At 41.4% G+C, this 8,575-nt stretch overlaps 1 non-coding gene and 1 pseudogene across 1 annotated transcript; both read left to right on the forward strand.

Moving 5' to 3' along the window:
• Positions 1–1,328: 1,328 nt before the first annotated feature.
• On the forward strand, positions 1,329–1,401 carry TRNAK-CUU (transfer RNA lysine (anticodon CUU)). The gene has a single exon. It is a non-coding gene; the product is annotated as a tRNA-Lys (tRNA).
• A 5,449-nt stretch (positions 1,402–6,850) lies between these two features.
• Positions 6,851–8,278, forward strand: LOC144329168 (activated RNA polymerase II transcriptional coactivator p15 pseudogene; annotated as a pseudogene).
• Positions 8,279–8,575: the final 297 nt, after the last annotated feature.

An 8,575-nucleotide genomic window follows, 5' to 3' on the forward strand; every position in this document is an offset into this window, starting at 1 on the left:
AGCTGTTAAGGTTTTAAGAGTGTAAGATGGGATGCATCTAGCAAGGGTATCACATTCTGTAAGTTGCTTTAGTGCTATCAAGAGGGGTAATCTGATCTCCTCGGAAACACTGTATAGAATGAGTGGCTGAGTCCCCGTCTCAAAAGAAAAATCTATAATGGACGTTTTCTTAAACATTTGCTTAAGAGAATGCAATATGCTGAAAAATTACTTTTTGCCATCAGAATTCCGATACGATGACATTTACCTTATAAGGAAAATGCTGCTGTATGCAATATGGTATATTTAAAATTGGAAATATAACTAAAAAGATCTACTTGTGGGTCTCTCTCTCTCTCTCATTGTTTGCATAGGTGCACAATTCCCTAATAAATGGGAAGAGGGAATCTAGGTGACTTTCCTTTTTTTAAAAAAAAAATTATTACTTTTACGACAATATAAACACAACAGGGGGGGGGAACAATACAGTACAAAGACAAAACAAGACAAAGCAAAAACAATTTAAAAACACATCAAAAAAATAAAAAAATTCAATATCTTATCTTTCTTTCACATATTTCCACGACCTCCTCACACCTCCCTTTTTGTATTCCACTTCTATAAATTATTTCAGCAATTCCTTTCCATCTTCCCCTGTTTTCTATCCTATAATTATCTTAACACATTTTAACCTTATTTTTTCCTTTAATATTCTATTAATCTATTTATACTTAATTCCTTATAACATTTCTACTAAAGCCATATAACTTCATTCCAACATTCTTCTAGCATTCATTAATTTTACAATGTTTCTGTAAATAGTCTTTAAACTTCTTCCAGTCTTCTTCCACCGACTCTTCTCCCTGGTCTCGGATTCTGCCAGTCATTTCCGCCAGTTCCATATAGTCCATCAACTTCATCTGCCATTCTTCCCGGGTGGGTAAATCTTGTGTCTTCCAATACTCTAGGTGACTTTCCTCCAATGGACAGCATTAGCGCTTGGAATTTATTTATCCTTTTCCTTATTAGCATCCTCTTGCTAATAAATGTGATCCCACATCAACACACACATCCCAGCAACTGAAACAACTTTCAGGATGGAGGAGACATTAGCTTGGTCTGCATTTTGTAGCACACTGATCCAATCCAACTTTCTTGAGCCTTCTTGCAGAGTGGAAAGCAAGACCCATTCAAAAGACGTGCTTCTCTAGGTTTTGCAGTTCAGTTTCAGTAGAGGGAAAGTGTCCACAGGAATATGCTTTTTACACAAAAGATGTGTACAATGTGCGCATTTTATGGACATGCATTGAAAAGTGCATATTTTACGTTAAGAATGTGGACAGAATATAGCTGGGATAGCTCAGCTGGTAAAGCATGAGACTCTTAATCTCAAGGTCGTGGGTTCAAGCCCCACACTGGGCGGTGCAGGGGGGTGGAGTACATAACCTTCATGGCCCTTTCCAACTCTTCCAAACCTACAATTCTATAACTGAAAGAATCCATACAATTTAAGTGCAAATTTCCCACATGTTCTTTCACAGATTCCACACAAAATGAACAGACCTATGGCTGAGCACCAACAGTACGGAAACAGGACAGAATTAGCTCCTCAGCCCCTCTGCAGGTGTAAGTGCTGAGCGCATTTCGAGTACCACTAACCCCTATTAGCCTCTGCTTGTGGCATCACTGGGGCAAGCGAGGCAAGTCCCTTTCCCTGCCCAGACCATTTTTGGCCTTGCCTTCCCACTCCTGTGTACTATTTCCCTTTTCAAAATACGTTAGAGGCTGACTGTTCTCCCTTTGTGCCATTCACGGGCCTTTTAAGTGGTCCTTTAAACAAACCAACAACGTCAAGAGCACCAGCAAGAATGCCTCTCTGCCTATGGCATTGTCCTACCATCTTATTCCTAGTTCTTCTTTCCCCTTAAAACAGTGGTGGGGGACCATTTTCTCCCCAAGGTCCACCGTTCCTCATGAACAGCTTTCTGGGGTGGGTGCAGCAACAGATGCGAGTCCAGTAGGCTGGAGTCCAGTTACACAAAGGTCAGGACTCTATCCAGGCAAGCAAGCAAGAGGCACGTGGGAAGGAGGTGTGATCTGAGGAGACACCTGAAGTCTAGATAGAGAGGCCCAGAGGGCTTCATTTGGCCCGAAGCCTAGAGTTTCCCAGCCCTGCCCTGACATTGTGTTTGAAAGTTAGTGCTCATAGAGAGCAAGTGTGGTGTAGTGGTTCAGAGCGATAGACTCGTAATCTGGGGAACTGGGTTCGCGTCTCCGCTCCTCCACATGCAGCTGCTGGGTGACCTTGGGCTAGTCACACTTCTCTGAAGTCTCTCAGCCTCACTCACCTCACAGAGTGTTGTGGGGGAGGAAGGAAAGGAGAATGTTAGCCGCTTTGAGACTCCTGAAGGGGAGTGATAAAGCGGGATATCAAATCCAAACTCTTCTTCTTCTTCATCCCCTCAGCACAGCTTCTGCGAAAGAGGATAATCCAGAGGTCTCTCAGTTATCTCAGAGCCTTTTGGAGTGTCCTGTCATTTCAAACAGGGCCTGCTGAGCTCAGATGCTTCTGCTCATCAGTAGGCACAGCATGAGATGTCATTTCAATTTCAGCAGGTATCCCCCCCCCCCCATCCCAAGATTGACAACAAACAATGTCATCCAGGGAATACAGGAGTTCTCCATGATGACATCATGGTGCAACCCCCAAACCATTATGTACGGGAAGATCTGAGCTGAAAACATTGGCCCTCCCAGGGCTAATATGTATTGGTTAAGTAGGTCAACATTAAAACCTCGGTTGAATTTTCAGGTGTGACCACTGACAGAAATGCTCCTGCCCTGAGAATCTTACAATGAAAAATGTGGCAGCGAAGGGCAAACAAAAGGAGGAGAAGGAATAAGGGAGTAGAGATGGGGATATTTGTTTGGTTCACTTTTGCAAGCAAACCCACCTAATTTGCACTTCCACAAGCCAATATATGAACTGAAGCACATCTATAATTTGAAATCCACACTTCTTTGAATTTGGTGATGCAGTTCTCCAAGTGCAAAAAAACCACATATGAAAATGCGTACACTAAAGGAACGGCACACTCTTCCATTGTCTCTTGAGACAGATGGATGCCAACAAAAGGTGGCAAAAATATAAAAATGCATTATATTAGGGGGAAATGCTTGCAAAAAAAAATGTATACTAGGAGACATGCACATTAAAAGATGTATAATTTTTAATGTGGCCAACTAATGCAAAATGAGGTGAACTGAACCAAAGACTGGGGAAAAAGAAATAGGGAGAAATGAAAATTGACAGATTCATCCATCCTATAAAGGTAACAAGGGAAGTTTTTGTACCTTGATATTTTGATATAACAATAATTACTGAAAAGTCTCCAAATGTCTCCTCTTGAGAGAGTATCATCATCTTCCCAGCTGTGAGGTTATTTGCAGATTCCATTTTTATATCCAAGAAAATATTAATAAAAGGAGATCAAAGACGGTAATCGGATCCCAAAGTAAGAAACAGGCAAACCCAACACAACAGAGCAATCTGGCAACTTTATTGCCATTCTTTCTATGCATTGCCAGAGATACATTTTGTCCACATGCTCATGCGATGCACAGCGCGAGTGAAATGTGACAGACTAGTTGGATGGACTTGAAGGTCCACTGTTACAGGCTCAAATAAAAGAGAGAAAAGCTGACGTGCAAAGGGGGAAAACATACACAGTCTGAAAACATATGGGTAACCTGGATTTTGTTGAAAGAGAAGTACTGAAAGGGAATAAGGCCTCCACCAATGGAGAAAAACCCAAAATCAGTATAATAGTTCCAATTTCCTTGCTCAGTTGTGAAGCCAGAGAAGGCCAAGGCGCCATTATCTCTGCTCCACTCATGGAAAAATGTTTGTTTATTAGATAAACAGTTGCTCAAAGGGTCAGTTCGGACATCATGTTGTCAAACACATCTGCACAGAAGGGAGAATTACAATGTGTGGTCCCAGAGGTCATGAAAGCTGACTCAACGTTCCAATATCTGTATTACTTGAAAAGTGACATCACTAAAGCTCAGAGCTGTTCACTCATTCTACATGCTACAATTCTATACATGCTTCCCTGGGACTAAGTCCCATGGATTACTGCAATGCGCTCTACGTGGGACTACCTTTGAAGGTGACCCGGAAACTACAACTAATCCAGAACGCGGCAGCTAGACTGGTGACTGGGAGCGGCCGCAGAGACCACATAACACCGGTCTTGAAAGACCTACATTGGCTCCCAGTACGTTTCCGAGCACAATTCAGTGTTGGTGCTGACCTTTAAAGCCCTAAACGGCCTCAGTCCAGTATATCTGAAGGAGCGTCTCCACCCCCATCGTTCTACCCGGACACTGAGGTCCAGCACCGAGGGTCTTCTGGCGGTTCCCTCACTGCGAGAAGCCAAGTTACAGGGAACCAGGCAGAGGGCCTTCTCGGTAGTGGCACCTTCCCTGTGGAACACCCTCCCACCAGATGTCAAAGAGAAAAACAACTACCAGGCTTTTAGAAGACATCTGAAGGCAGCCCTGTTTAGGGAAGCTTTTAATGTTTGATGTATTATAGTATTTTAATATTCTTTTGGAAGCTGCCCAGAGTGGCTGGGGAGGCCCAGCCAGATGGGCGGGGTATAAATAATAAATAATAAATTATTATTATTATTATTATTATTATTATTATTATTATTGGTAGCATGCACAGGATTTCACTTCTAGCTACCTGCTTGTTAAGTTTGTCCAAAGCAGCATACAATGGGGGTGGGTCTGCCCCCATATAAACTGCCCCCATATAAAACAAAGAAAAACAGAATAAAGTAACCAGAAAATCACAAAAGTCCCAAGGACTCTCTACTCTTTGCCCTTTCTGCTGCCCATTTCTGGGAAGAGACAACAAAAGCAGGTAATGATACAGATTGATGACCATCGCTGAGGATCCATTTCAGCACTAGCTTACGGAAATGTAGAGATGGCCTTAATGAACGCTTTTTATTCATTCGTTCATTTATACGCCCTCCCACCAGATGTCAAAGAAAACAACAACTACTAGACTTTTAGAAGACATCTGAAGGCAGCCCTGTTTAGGGAAGCTTTTAATGTTTGATGGATTACTGTATTTTAATAATTTGTTGGAAGCTGCCCAGAGCCGCCTATTATTATTATTATTATTATTATTATTATTATTATTATTATTTATACAATCTAAATGCCTTGCCTTAAGCCAAGTCACATTAAACCCACAATGCAATTCAGCTTTACACTTTCACCAGCTGTTTATTTTCTTCCTTGCCTGCGGGTCTGCCCTGTGACTTTGCTTTCCACAGTCTATATCATGGGAAATATCTGCATTTGGTCAGGAAGTTGGCACACTTTTTTACAGCATGCTCACAGAGCATTATCTTTAAATATGCCTTCTTTAAAATAAAAGGCGATTGGATTTTGCTTGGGCCAGGAAGGTGATCTTTGTCAAAGGCTTGCATATACAGTTACCCTGAAATCAGGGAGCAGCTATAAAAGAGAGTATCAGACCTTGGCCAAGGAGAAAAGAATCAATCTGACATGGGTTTTTTACTCTCATTTCTTTGCTTGGATAATTAGTAATAGTTCCCCTGTCCTTTTGCTTCTGCTTTGGTATTCTTTCCATTTCTACTGTATACGACTTGTAATAATTAGCAATAACAGCCACCAACATATTTGGTCATGTACATTCAGTGTACAGTTTTTGTTGTACTCGTATTTCTTTTGGACTGAATGCACAAGGACTTGCAGAAAGAAAAGTCAGAGGTGAAAAATTGTATGCTCTAAAAGTCTTGGTTAAGACCAATTCTTCTAGCACTCTTGCAGAATTCTGTTTGGGACAGAGAAGCTATGTTTTCTCAAGGAGTCTTCCTGCTTGCTTGCTTGCTTGCTTGCTTGCTTGCTTGCTTGCTTGCTTGCTTGTTTTCTCAGCAGAAGGAAGTGAACATTCCTGTCTCAGAAGTCTTCTCTCAAGGAGCCATTTACTAACAAACCACTCTGTTCCTTTTTGATCCCAGGTATCAGCTTCCTTGTCAAATGGCCACCTCAGCCTGGGCTTTCTGAAATCCAGTTCTGGGCACCACCGTTCAAGAAGGACACTGACAAACTGGAACGTGTCCAGAGGAGGGCAACCAAAATGGTCAAAGGCCTGGAAACGATGCCTTATGAGGAACGGCTAAGGGAGCTGGGCATGTTTAGCCTGGAGAAGAGGAGGTTAAGGGGTGATATGATAGCCATGTTCAAATATATAAAAGGAAGTCATATAGAGGAGGGAGAAAGGTTGTTTTCTGCTGCTCCAGAGAAGCGGCCACGGAGCAATGGATCCAAACTACAAGAAAGAAGATTCCACCTAAACATTAGGAAGAACTTCCTGACAGTAAGAGCTGTTCGACAGTGGAATTTGCTGCCAAGGAGTGTGGTGGAGTCTCCTTCTTTGGAGGTCTTTAAGCAGAGGCTTGACAACCATATGTCAGGAGTGCTCTGATGGTGTTTCCTGCTTGGCAGGGGGTTGGACTCGATGGCCCTTGTGGTCTATTCCAACTCTATGATTCTATGATTCTATGATCTCAGGCTGAGTGAAGGTTCAGCCTCCCCCTCTAACTTGGAAGGGTTTTTTGTGTGCTATGAATGAGTCGGGAACGCACCCTGTGCATCATTCCAGGGCAATCTCTGGAGACAAGCCTGGTGAGGTCTCTCTCTGGATACAGAAGTCTTCTGGATCAGTGCCAAAGTTAGAGTCTCTGGGCTACAGGAGGTTAGGCGATCCCTATTTTGGCCCTCTAAGAGACCAGCATCTGGAGAGCAGAGGGTGCTGAGTGGAACAATGCTGAAATCAAAAGAACTTGTGTCTTCATGCTCATCTGCCAGTGATTCAGACAGTGAAATTGACGAAAAGGCAAAAAGCAGTGCCCAAAAATCCTGTAAAGAAACAGAAGGCTGCTAAAAGGTACTGCCTCCTCCAAACAAAGTAGGAACAGAGAGGAGAATATGTTTCAGATTGGTAAAATGAGATACGTCAGTGTTTGTGATTTTAAAAGTGAAGTCCTAATTGATGTTAGAGAATACTGGATGGATCAAGAAGGTGGAATGACACCTGGCAGAAAAGGTATCTCTCTAAGTCCAGAAGAGTGGAGCCAGTTGAAGGATATTGATGAAGCAGTAACAAAAAACAGTAAAGATGAGCCATGCAGAAACTCTGCTGTTATAGGTTCAAGTAGTCTTTTTACATTGGCATTCCTTTTCTAAACTACGTATTTGTTTTCCAAGCTATTGTATATTTGGATTGCAGAACAATTTGCGAGATGAGCATTTTTTAATGTGCATTACAAGTGTATTCTGGGCAAAACTACAAAAGAGAAAGAGAGCAGCATCTGATATGCCATAAAGTGGGTTTGAGGAACACAGTCACAGTTTTACAGTTATCAAATACTTTTTCGACCACATGGAATCTGTAAAAAAGAAAAAAGAAAAAGAAAAGGAATATGGTTCCAAACATTTTCACCGTGCCAATCTGTAAATCTCAGAGGCTGACTTTTTTCATTAAGATTATGGTTGCATTATTTGGATTAAACTGAAATGTAACAAGACAGCAAGAATGGTAATCTTTTGCTCCGAATCTCTAATTCCATCTTTTCAATGCTAAAATTGCATTTGATATACTTGGAGCTATGGAAATGTAGTATTTCCACATCCATAACAGACAAATATCTACTTCTCACAGTGATCTGAAAGCTCTCAGAACACATGAAAGAAAACATTCTGCTCTCCCCTTTTCCACTCAATTTTTAAATTGCTCTTCAATGTCTTTTATGTTCTTACTCTCATGAGCCGCGTAAGCAGGTGCATAGTTGACTTTTGTTTGTGATCATTGTGTTGTAAACAAGTGCAGGGAGATCTGTATGCTGCAAGCAGCATGGGAAACTTCCTGAGCAATCACCTTGTATTGAACTGCCACTGTCCTCCTTGAATATTCAGGCTCCTTCCATCTGCTAGAGCAATTCAGCTTAAAAAATCTGCAGCTGTATCTAAATTACTCAGGAAGATGCAAGTTTTCAGTACTGAAAATTACCATGTCCTGTTATCTCATTGAAATGATGATGGTTGCCTCTGATTTATCATTCAGTTGCAATGATAACCAGGTGACAAAATACATACACAACCCAAAAGACTTAAATGGTCCTCAATGTATTTGTCCTTAACTTCAGAGGCCAACAATGGCATCAATCAACAAGCTGCTTACTGCACTGAATGAGGACCAGACCACTGAAGTACTTCTCTGGAATGAATGAATGAATGAATGAATGAATGAATGAAAAGTAGAGAGTAGCCAGTTAACAGCTTTAAGATTCAAAACACCTGCAGATTTAATCAAAGTGCCGCACTGCAGAAATTAACTCATTGCTGATCTTGATATGCAATGAGCACAATTATCTAATTAACAGGGGACCTGCTAGAAATCTATTTGTTTCAGCAACAATTCTTGAAGAATTAATTTGATTCAGTATTGATCATTTGTTCTGTAATTTATGATTTTATAGTTTCATAATAG

Source organism: Podarcis muralis, chromosome 11, assembly GCF_964188315.1.
Source record: "Podarcis muralis chromosome 11, rPodMur119.hap1.1, whole genome shotgun sequence".
Lineage (NCBI taxonomy): Eukaryota > Metazoa > Chordata > Lepidosauria > Squamata > Lacertidae > Podarcis > Podarcis muralis.